Source organism: Danio aesculapii, chromosome 20, assembly GCF_903798145.1.
Source record: "Danio aesculapii chromosome 20, fDanAes4.1, whole genome shotgun sequence".
In the NCBI taxonomy this organism is placed as follows: Eukaryota; Metazoa; Chordata; class Actinopteri; order Cypriniformes; family Danionidae; genus Danio; species Danio aesculapii.
Genome location: NC_079454.1, coordinates 22,578,227 through 22,591,084, shown reverse-complemented (window position 1 = coordinate 22,591,084; position 12,858 = coordinate 22,578,227). Strand labels below are relative to the sequence as shown.

At 33.6% G+C, this 12,858-nt stretch overlaps 1 protein-coding gene across 2 annotated transcripts in view; it reads right to left on the bottom strand.

Moving 5' to 3' along the window:
* esr2a (estrogen receptor 2a) overlaps positions 1-11,701 on the bottom strand; it is a 55,634-nt gene extending 43,933 nt beyond the window's left edge. Inside the window, exons 1-3 of one of the 2 annotated variants that reach the window (XM_056481558.1) lie at positions 11,556-11,701; positions 8,125-8,246; positions 3,840-3,995 (exon numbers count right to left, since the gene is read on the bottom strand). The gene's annotated coding sequence lies outside the window, so the exon portion shown is untranslated. The remainder of the gene's footprint in view (positions 1-3,839; positions 3,996-8,124; positions 8,247-11,555) is intronic. The other variant, XM_056481557.1, reaches the window with a different exon arrangement.
* Between the last annotated feature and the right edge of the window lie 1,157 nt (positions 11,702-12,858).

Sequence of the window (12,858 nt, the reverse complement as noted above, 5' to 3'; positions counted from 1 at the left end):
GATTTTTATTGTTTGGTGAACTATACCTTTAAGAGAGTTCTGAGTCAAATCCTTCTTTCTGGAGACAATTATTGTGCACTGTGAAATCATCTACAGTACATACTACATTAATGAACAGCTATAATACACACCACATGAAAGATGTGATCTAAAAACCATAATAGAGCAAATTTAACTCAATATGGGGGGGGGGGGGGGTAACAAATTTAATTATTTTAATTATTACATTTAATTAATCACTTAATCAACCAATTAATTAATTAATTAAGGAAAATCTGGATGTTGTAATTAAATACAATAAGAGATTGCAAGCAAATAAATGAATCACTGTAAAAAGCTTAAAAAATGGACTAATATGATTGTCAGCTTCTTGGATTCATAAAACCTACATCAAGGTCAAGACTTTTTAATATACTTTTCATTATCTGTAAATACAGCATATTTTTTCTACACACACAGTGTAAATAGATTTCATACAGTACTTTTAAGAAAATGGCCTCTAGCAAAAGTGGCATCAAGCGCTTCGACATGTTGCCATGGAATCATCATAAACACATTAACTATTATTATCCGAGCTTTTACCAAACAGTACTGTGTTTTAGGAATACTGTTTATTGAGAAGCAACATAATATAAATTGAAGGACTGAATATATTCAGTTCTGTGTTCGCAACATTATGAAATGCATTCAATTTATACACTATGCAAGGTTTTCCCAAACTGTACAGTTCAAGAGTTGATAAAGCTAATAATCAAATCATAAAATAAAAAAATGATGTATTATTTTAAGTGGCGACACAGTGGTACTGTTGGCACTGTCGCCTCACAGCAAGAAGGTTGCTGGTTCGAGTCCTTGCTGGGTCAATTGGCATTTCTGTGTGGAGTTTGCATGTTCTTCCTGTGTTAGTATGGATTTCCGTGTTTGTGGGTGCTCCAGTTTCCCCCACAGTACAAATACATGCGCTATAGGTGAATTGAATAAACTAAATTGGCCATGGTGTGAATCTAAGAGTATATCTGTGTTTTCCAGTACTGGGTTGCAGCTGGAAGGGCATCCGCTGTGTAAAACATATGCTGGATAAGTAGGCGGTTCATTCCGCTGTGGCGATCCCTGATGAATAATTAGACAAAGCTGAAGGAAAATGAATGAATGTATTATTTTGAATATATTTAAATAAAACACAAACATTACATATTTTTATTTACAATTTACCAAAATCAGAAAACTTTTTATTTGTCTTGTGCATGATTGACTGCAAGTTCCTCTTCCCCAAAATTAAGAACCATAAACTGCATTAAAATGGCCACTCGATATTGTAAATATTCAAAGTTAACTGATGTGACGAACAGGTGATTTAAAAGAAATATATTTTAGTTTTTAAAACTCAAATGAGGAAAATGGATTTTGGAACATCCAAAAAATTATGAAAAATACAAAGTCATTATTTGAATTATATCTAATCATTAAAAATGTAATAAAAATCTAAATACACATACATATCTTTGGAATAGCTTTACATTTTTTTTAGGAACGGTATTTCTTTTAAATAGAAATCTTTTGTAAAAATAACAATATAATAACTGCAACTTTTAATGCATTGAGTACAGCCATGCAGTATAAAAGCATGCATTTCATTTTCAAAAAAGAGAAAAAGGCAAAGAAAAAGAAAAGTTTTCACTCAAACTACTGAACAGTGATTTATTTCTTTTCATTAAGTTTCAACCAGACAAACGTAGGCACAGTGGAGAGTCGTAATACAACACATCCTTAGGTTAATGATTACTGACAACAAGTCTCTCACAGTACACACAGTGTACACTGTGTAACAAATTAGATTGAAGACAACACACATTTTTACACATATTTGGTGTTCTACCAAGCACACGGTATATATATATATATATATATATATATATATATATATATATATATATATATATATATATATATATATATATATATATATGACATGAACACATAACATTGCATTCAAAGCTGATCCTAGACTTCTGAGGCCATAAACAAAATTCTGGGGGTCCTGTCAGAGCAATAATAAAAATCATAAAATGACACCAAACCCCTTAAGGCTGATTTATACTTTTGCCTATACTTTCGACCACTGCTGACTGTGTGCGCACCTTTAATAATTATTAAAAAAATGATAACAATTCAATATTTTTTTTGATTCATCACTTGCTTGGAACATGCAACATGGGTTGCGCTACAAATATATATTTTTATTATGGCAAGAATAAAAAACTAAAAAGTACACTTACTAAAAAATACTGACTTTTTAAAACATATTTAGCCCACTCCACAATTCACACATTACTGTCTGACTAGCTTGTGTCCTGTTTATATGCCAAGGCAATAATGGTCCAACATTCCTGACCATAATCACCAATAAAGCCTATAAAAAAAGGCATCAGTATATTGTAAACCGATAGGTTCAAATACTCTTTTCCATTTATTAAAGAAATTATTTTGTTACTTCATTTTAGTTTTGGAAATATTAAATTGTTTTAAATTATAAAATGTAATATATACATTACATATAATACAATATTCATATAATACAACATAAACATATTCTTTAATTGTGTATTAAAACCACCCGGGTCTCCACTTTTGCCATGGCCTCTCTTAGTGGTTTTAACTACCTTATCCCTCAAGTTTTTATAAACTTTTTAAGAAAAACTGTCCTCCTTTCCCACGGCTGTTGCAATTTCTAGCCAAGAATTATTGCTTATCTGGTTCTCCCTATGATCACGCATGGACAGATGATAAAGATGTCTGTACAGTCGTACCTGTTCAGACAATATCTCTTCAAAGTGTTTCATATTCAACTAAAATCAAATGCTTTGCCATGCACTTGTCGAATCTCAAAAAATTGTGTCCTTTCCGCCAGCCGAAATCATATCGCACGCATCCAAAGCGAACCTTCTCAATCGCCACGATGACAACACATTTGCACTCAAACGAACTAGCGAGCGTGTCGAGTACAACCCAGGCCTTAATCTGTTCATTCAGAGGGGTTTCACTGTTAGCAAACAACACAGATGAAACACTCAGTAATTTGATGAAAATTAAATTACAATAAAATAGAAATAAAATGCAAATAAATTATTTAGTCGATTTAAACTAAGACAATCTCTGGAACGGCTGACCGACCATGCATGGCTTTAAGGGAACCGAAACAAATGCGGCCATTTTCATAATCATTTCACAACTACAAAAAAAAAAAAAAAATGTATACTGTAGGAAGAATAAGCTCTGATTGCATTAATGTACATGCATGCATTAACATCCCATTTTATATGTTTATTTCAACTCTTATACTTCCTCACAAAGAAATCCAAAATATGTTCTCCTGCCATAATGATCTGTAGCAGTCACATCATACATATTCAAATGCATATAGCAGATGCTTTATCCAATACGACTTACATTGAATTCTAGGAATATGTTTTATCTGTTCACGCATTTCCAGGAATGAGTCTACGACCTCGACACTGCTAGCGCCACGCTATTCAGGAATGCACATAAAGGCTGCTCTCCCTACAGTTTTATAACAGATATTTGCTTGAAATACTTAAATAGCAGCTTGTGAATACTGAAAAAACCTACTTTGTGTTTTGCATAGTTGTCCATTTTAGTTCAGTTCAATAAACTTCCAGACAGTCGTGTACAGTCAGTGATGGCCTGAATCTAAACCGCATACTAATTTACACTTCTCTAACACTAAAAATCCATACACACACAAAAATCAATGCACAGTCAAGACACAGTTGTATTCACTCAGCACTTTTTTAACACAGAAGTGTTAAAGTGAGTCTTACCTCCTCAGTGTTGTAGACTGTACTGGTGAGCGAGGCAGTATACCACACTGTCTCTCCAGACGGCAACGGTGACTCAGTGAGGACTTTTGAACTCTTGTTCAGTGCAGACAGGCAAGCGGCCAAAACATACCCTGAGCACAGAACAAGAACAAGCACCTGCAGAATGACAGAAGCACAAAAGGATGATGTGATAAAGTGGATAAAGCAAGCGTTGAACAGCACACAATGCAAATTGTTTTTTTACTCAGTCATGTGCTAATTTAATATTTAAACATCGTTGAAGTCAAAATTTTTATTAGCCCTCCTGTGATTTTTTTTTCCATTATTTTTAAGTTTAAATACTTCTCAGAGCAAGGAATATTTCACAGTATTTCCTATAATATTTTTCCTTCTGTAGGAAAACTTATTTGTTTTATTTTGTCTAGAATAAAAATATATATTATTATTATTATTATTATTATTATTATTATTTAAAAACATTTTAAGGTCAATATTATTATCCCCTCAAGCATTTTTTTCGATTTTCTACAAGGCAAACTATTATGTTTAGAAATGTGTTGAAAAAAAATCTTCTTTCAATTAAACCAAAATTGGGGAATAATATATACAGGGGGTGGGGGCTAATAATTAAGAAGGGCTAATAATTCTGACTTCAATGGTATATAAGGGATAATCAACAAATTGTTGCATGTCTTTTTAAATGCACAACATGGAGGCATGCTTTTGATTGATTTTCTGGTTTGATTGCTCCACGTCTACCAGTTATGTTAATCCTCTCTGCCGCTGAAAGCATTAGGCTACTAAAACCAGTCTGAGAGCTGCCACAATGGCAAGTGATAGAAATGCATTTCATTGCTGGAAATTATAAAATTAATTTCACCCTGAAATCCGAGAAGGTCACAAATATAACAGTTCAGTGCAAAATTTGTTTGCCAGCTGTTAAAATATGTTTGACATCAAAGGCTTCAATGTCAAACCTGAGGAAACATCCGCTGGTATGTAACCTAGCCTTTCTTTATTTTATAAAAGCAAACGGTTTTTGTCTTTATCGTGAGTGTACAGAAATAAAAACAGACCCTTTCATTTCGATTGATATATTATGACTCACAAAGTTATCGATTTGTGAAATTCAGGGCCCAAAGCAATTTTATCACATTAACAGTGTTGGGCAGTAGTGTTGCTACAAGTAGTGATGGAACTACAGTAGCTTAACTACATTTCTCAGGAGCATGGCGGTAGCGTCCCTACTTTATAAACCCAAAAAGCTTTTCAGTAGCGAAGCTATTTTATTAGTTAAGTAGCGCAGTAGAGTCCACACAAGCTAGATTTACCGATCGCGGGTCAATAAGTGACAGCAGCGACACTCAAAAAGCTGTGAGGCCGGTGTCTAGCCGATGAAAGTAAATCCATATGATGGCGAGAATGACGATTTCTTCTTCCTGTTCTTCAGCGGTCGACAACAAACTTATTGGTGCGTTACTGCCACCTCTCGCTCTGGGCGGTGACATCAACAACAAAATAGGCTAGCATGAGAAATTTCCTTGATGGAAAGATGACTGAGGGAGAGGAGGTCTATATATATAGTTTACTGTAGTAAAGGCTAAAGTATACTATGGTAATTACTATTAGTTCATGATAATTACTAATGATACTACTTTATGTAGTGTAATTCATTAATGAAGAGTTGTAAATATATACAATATAATGCTCATTCCTTAATATTTCCCTTTACTATAAATTTTAAATAGTATTTTAAATGTGTAACACCTGGTTTTGTTGGATTTTTTTGTTGGATTTTTTTTTTTTTTTGCTGTTATATACTATAATTTGTTTCTGTTTAGTACAGAATTTTATTTATGGTAAATAACTGAACTGAACAAATATCCCTTATATGTTTCATTGACAGTTTTATTGATCACTAAGATGTGATTGGCTTGTATTTTGGTTGCTTTGATTTAAAAATAGCTTAGATGTATTTTTATTGCAAATGCCATAAAAATCTCCCTGCACAGCTAACTAAAATTTAGATTTTGTAACAACAGTAAAAAATTTTTGTTAAAAGGTCTGGTTTTGTGATGGCTGTACTTCAAAATTAAATTAATATAATCTTAATTCAAGTGATGAAAGATTTTGAAATCAGTAAACAGAGCTACTTTAAGGTCACGCCTGCTTGGTACAAATGCTTGAACATGATTTTATCAAAAACGTCCATTAGAAACTTAAAAGTAAATAAAAAAGTAATCAGATGTAATTAGGTACTTTACTTTTATAAAGTAATTGAAAAGGTAGACTACTTATTACATTTTAAATTGGGTAATTTGTAATCTGTAATCTATTACATTACGGGGGGTTACATGTATATAATGTTTGCAACAGCAGCGTAGCAGATCTATACCACCAAGACCTAATACATCAACATTGCCATATACATATTCATAATTAAACCCGAGAGTGTTCATGACAGAAATTCACAAATCTTCCTTCGGTTTGGTCCAGCAGAATGAACCGCCAAATATAATATAATAATAACGTAATATAATCATTCATTCTCTTTTCGGCTTAGTCCCTTTATTAATCTGGGGCTCCCACAGCGGATTGAACCGCAAATTTATCCAGAATATGTTTTACACAACGGATGCCCTTGAAGCTGCAACTCATCACTGGGAAACATCCATACACACTCATTCACACATACACTAAGACAATTTTAGCTTACCCAATTCACCTATACCACATGTTTTTGGACTTGTGGGGGAAACCAGAGCACGAAAACACAGGTAGAACATGCAAACTCCACACAGAATAGCTAGGTTCGAACCTGCGACCTTCTTGCTGTGAGGCGACAGCGCTGCCCACTGTGCCACTGTGTCACCCAAATAAATATAATGTAATTTGTTATTAAAACTGTGTTAAAAGAAATGCTCAAAAACCCAAAGCCTTCATTATTTGTATCAATTTAAAAAGATTTGTTTAAAAAGTCTGATCATAAAAAAAATCAAATGTTAACTGTCGGTGAAAATGGCTAAATGGTCTAAATGGTAACGTATAACGTGTTCATTTATCATTCTTACATGCAAAATCTGAACTGCCATTTCAATTACAGTGACTTAATACATAATGTTGGACGTGTCAGAAATAATCATTAATTCAATAATTTTTATTTTTTATATTTTTGGTAAAACCTTGCATTAAGGTCAGATTAGTTAGTGTAAGTTAATGCTCATTAATAGGATAGCTCACCCCAAAAATCTGTCATCCTTTACTCACTCTTGGTTGGTCCACACCCCTTTTGAGTTTCACTCTTCTGTTGAAAACAATAGAAGATATTTTGAAGAAAGCTGGAAACATGTAAGCACCTACTATGGAATTAAATGGTTACAGCTTTTCAGCTTTCTTCAATATACCTTCTTTTACACTCAACAGATAAAAAAAAACACATAGATTTGGAACCACTTGAGGGTGAGTAAATAGAGAGTAGGTTTATTTTTTTGGTGAACTGTCCCTTTAACCATCAGTAAGCAAAACATTTGTTGCAGTGTTTGTTAATCCTTAATAATGTTATTAAAGGTACAAGTGTTCATTGTTAGTTCATGTTAGTTTGGGTCCATAAATAATATCATTAGATAAATCTTTTGATTTTATAATGTACTGGCAAATTTTGAAATTGATAATAATTTGACTAATTCATTCATTCACTTTCTGCTAACTGATTGCTAACTGGTTTGAGTTACCCTAACTTTTTGTGTTTTACAGTGTGGCAAAGTATAAAGATTGAAAATGACCATTCATGTTTTTGACCTGTGCTGTGTAACTCTTTAAATAGAGTTAAATCAAATATGTGATCAAATATTTATTATTCTTCATTTTCTTTTTAACATCAACTGTTGTCAAACAGAGTAATATTTCTTGTTGAATTCATTCAATAAATCAGAAAAAATACTTTAATATGAACCACGATATAATACGAACAACAGCTCCAGAGTCTCGTCACGTTTCACTAATCAATCTGCAACAAACACCTACAGTAAATTCCTCTCTTAGTTCCCACCATTATGATAATGTGCAGCTATTCTTCCCATTAAAAAACCCACTAACCTCGAACCCTCTCACTCCTATAAATCTCCACAGAGGAGACTAAGATAGAACAGAAGACAGAGAGAAGGGGGAGATTTGGAAAGCGGGACGGTCTGAATCTGCCTGCATCAACTCTCTACTGACATCCAGTCTGGCATGATGTTTGTTCTTGAGGCAAAAGAGCGTCCGGCCACCGGCCAGCAGCGCATACCAAACACAAAGCCCAAGGCCGCGGTGCGTTCTCTCCTCTCCAGCTTTCCTCACTCCCTTCTCTGCCGGAAAACGGATAAGGGAAGAGAAGGAGCGACGGAAACCATGCCCTGTGCAGTAGTCCTGGGAATGAGAGGGAAGACCACCGTTGAGCCTGATGCAAACCTTTACGACTGTGAGCTTTCTAGTGGTTTAGTACATCGAGAAATTTTGTGAGCAAGTTCTCCAGTACATCACAAAATTGGTGGTTGCACCCTTACAGATTTATCCTTCAAATTTTAATTGTAATATATTTATTATTTTAAAGATCTATGTAATCTGAAATGTAAAATGTAATTTCATATTAATCTGAATTTGAAACTTGCATTCCTAGGGTATACAGTTGAATTCAGAATTATTAGCCTCCTTTCATTTTAATTCCTTTTCACAGTGTGTCTGATATTTTTTCTTCAGGAGAAAGTCTTATTTGTTTTATTTTGACTAGAATAAACAGTTTACATTTAAAAAAAAAAACATTTTAAGGTCAAAATTATTTGCCCCTTTAAGCTATATATTTTTTCGATAGTCTACAGAACAAACCATCGTTATACAATAACTTGCCTATTTACCATAACCTGCCTTGTTAACCAGATTAACCTAGTTAAGCCTTTAAATGTCACTTTATAGTATAGTTTATATGTACAGTTATACTGTATAGAAGTGTCTTGAAAAATATCTAGTCAAATATTATTTACTGTCATCATGGCAAAGATAAATAAATCAGTTATTAGAAATAATTTATTAAAACTATTGTGTTTAGAAATGTGTTGAAAAAATCTTCTCTCCGTTTAACAGAAATTGGGGAAAAAAATAAACAGGGGGGCTAATAATTCTGACTTCAACTGTATATGAACTGATAAAGTATAAATTGGTTTGAAAAAAATCATCTGCCAAATGCATAAATCAAATGGAATTATATGTGAATGTTTTATGCATAAGTGATGTGCATTTCATCCTTAGATCTGGTTTTATTAAGCAAATCACATAGTCACTGTGCACAATTATGCCTGCAGAGGTCATTTTTATGGTTTATACCTTCAGTGATTGTTATGCAAACTATTCATCATAATTCCAAAACAGGCACAGTATTTCTATCTTGACTATACTTTGTCCATCTGCAAAATACTTGATACATATTGAACTATGGAGGAACAAAGAAAGCACTCTTAAACATTTCTAATTTACTATTTATAGTTATGTAATAAACCTAATATTTCATTAATATTTAACCTTTATCAATATTTAACCTTCACTTTCAATCGCAACAAATTAAAATATTTGTCATTTTGAGCAGTCATTTTCTAAAATGAAAATATGCTTTAAAATGACAATATTTATCTTTAAATTTGGCAGACCTTTATAAAATAGAAATAAATAGTACCATTAAATTCTGCTCAACTTCAAGCATATGCTAAGTAAATCAGATAAATCCAGAGAATATATATATTTATACAGTGATCAGCATGATTGAGTACACCCCATTTTGAAAATGCATATTTGTATCCATTTCTCAGTGAATATAGGCAATGTACTTTGGTGCATTTAAACAAAACAGATTTATTAAACAGATATATTTATTAAATATAATAATTAAAAAATAATATTTTAGTCACCAAGCATATTTAGAAGTTGAAAGATAATACAATTAAATTAAAGCAAAAAACAATTAAAACCTACAAAATTTCAACTAAATTTTTCAATTTTTTTTTCTTCCCTTGATTTTTCCTCTTTTTTAAATTTGTTTTTAATATTTTTCTCTAACACATAAATTTGGCTGTACTAGTTTTTGGACCATTATTGTAAGCTATTTTGTTAGATAAACTCCAGATTTGGCTTCAGTACTGACTAATCTAATATATATGCACAAATATAATATTATATAGCTTCCTATTAAAAATATATGAGTTTAAAAGATAGATTTGTGAGGGGTGTACTTATATATGCTGAGCACTGTATTTATATATACACTAACTATTCCCCCCTGCTTTATTTTACAAAGACTTCTTAATAAGATAACAAGAGCCCTGCAATTTCAGTCGGAAAGTATAAAAGAAATCAAAGAGTAATTCACAGAATTCACTGTTTATTTGAAAGTGAATAAAGGGAAACCATAAGAAGCCTCTGTGACACAATCTGGCTGTTATTAAAAAAAATTCCTGCTGGCAGCTTACAGCCGACTCACTCAAGTTTCAATAGTTAAAATAACACAAAAATAGACGTATTACTAATGGACAGACCTGTGGCTTTGACACATAATAAAAAATGACAACTGTTTTGTGAGGAAAACTTGCATATTAACCACCATTGACTGAAGTCACAATGTCACAGCTCAGCTCACTGTCAGTATTGCTGACTTTTGGAACAAATTTCAATTCCCAGCAGGTTTAGTGGTTCACCGTCTTTGGAAAATATCAACTTGCATAAATTTGGGTCAATCTGCAGCTCAGCATTAATAGGACTCATTCAGTGAATCATAAGTGAACTATTTCATAGGTTTTCCAGCAGTTTTCGGAGCTCTTCTATCATTTTTTTTTTTTTTTTTTTGTCTCATGCATTAAACAATATCAATAAAAACATATTATTGTTTTTATTATATATTTTGTTCATTTACATTATTACATTCAGTATAATGTTTATTATTTTATTTAAAATGTTTCAAGATTGTACAATATACTAACAAATTATTGAATATGAATATTTAATCAGTTTTTAATAGCCCTTAATTGTCTACTAGACACATTTCACACAAAATATTTTAAACTGTAATATTTAGGACTAAATTGAAAATGTATGCATTTGAACTGCATATAAAACCTACTTATATTGGAATTACAGTTAAAAATAATAAAAGTACTTAATGCATGTTTATAAGCTATGCATAAATTAATCAAGTCACAATTATGTAGGCTATAGCATGTTTTAAGTGCAATAATCAGGTTAATATAAGCATCATCAATCAAACCAGCTTCCCTAAGTATTACATGTGAACGGACTTTGGCTTGTTCCAAAGCTAATATTACCCATGTTCATACTTTGCAAAATAACATATAAAATGTGATTGTTTTGAGTGTCACAGTAAACATTTACGTGGACCCTTAGCAATCTGGATAATCCATACTGACAATATGAAAGAAACCTATTTTAACGTGAAAAAACCCCATCGACTTTAAAGCCTGGTTCTGTGTGGATTAAACCCTTCACCTCAAGTCTAAGTGAATGAAAAACGATGTTCTGCATACTTTCATTAATAAGCCTGCATACGTCATTTTAGTCTTAACAGTGCACGCGTGAACATAGTCTGGAGCGCGCGCGCTGAATGAAATGAAAGACTGCAATGCGTTTGACAATGGAAAGTTTACGAACATCGCCACAAAGAGAAAACGACGAACCCACCTGTTGCAGCTGATGCCAGCAGATGGTCCACTGTAAAGCTTGCTTTCTGAGTCGATGAGTATCCCAAACGAGAAATTATATGCTTGATTTGACCGCTATAAAAGGTGGACGTTGTCCGCTTTAGAAGGATCTGTCAGAACGCATGTTAAAAGTGTGCTCTGCTCTTTCTGTCACTGAGCGCTGTACTTATTAGAGGGTGAACGACGTCACTGACCACACCCGCCCGAATCACCTCCTCCTCCATCAACATCTGCTGCCGTGCCGAGGAGCTCGCTGTTTACCAGGCATTATGATAAACACTTAAAGGGGTAGTTCACCCAAAAAGGGGGTAAAAACATAAGTTACTCAATCTCAGGTTGTTCCAAACCTTCTGATGAGCATAAAAGATTTTTTGATGTGAGTGGGAAGCCAAACATTTTATGGTGCATAGTGGAGACCATATTAGAGAACATTTTCTGCCATAAGAAAAAAATTAAATAATGACTTACTAAATTAAAATTATTAACTTCAACCTTAATTATGACATACCAAGTTTATGAATCACAAAAGTTTCCTACTGCTCATTAATGCAAATTTCAAATCAGCCAATCACATGGCAGCAACTTAGATATGGTCAAGACTATCTGCTGCAGTTCAAACCAAGCATCAGAATGGGGAAGAAAGGTGATTTAAATAACTTTGAACGTGGCATGGTTGTTGGTCCCAGATGTGCTGGTCTAGTTATTTCAGAAACTGCTGATCTACTGTGATTTTCACGCACAACAATATCTAGGGTTTACAGAGAATGGTCTGAAAAAGAGAAAATATCCAGTGAGCGGCAGTTATGTGGGCGCAAATGCCTTGTTGATGCCACAGGTCAGAGGAGAATGGCCAGACTGGTTCAAGCTGACAGAAAAGCAACAGTAACTCAAATAACCACTTGTTACAGCCGAGGTACGCAGATGAGCATCTCTGAATGCACAACACGTTAAACCTTGAGGCAGATGGGCTACAGCAACAGAAGACCACACCGGGTGCCACTCCAGTCAGCTAAGAACAGGAAACTGAGACTACAATTCGCACAGGCTCACCAAAATTGGAAAATGGAAATACGTTGCCTGGGCAGATGAGTCTCGATTTCAGCTGCAACATTCAGAAAGTAGTGTCAGATTTTGGCATCAACAACATGAAAGCATGGATCATCCTCCCTTGCATCAACGTTTCAGGCTGCTGGTGGTGGTGTAATGGTGTGTGGGATATATTTTCTAGGCACACTTTGGGGTCATTAGTACCAACTGAGCATTGTGTCGACGCCACAGCCTAC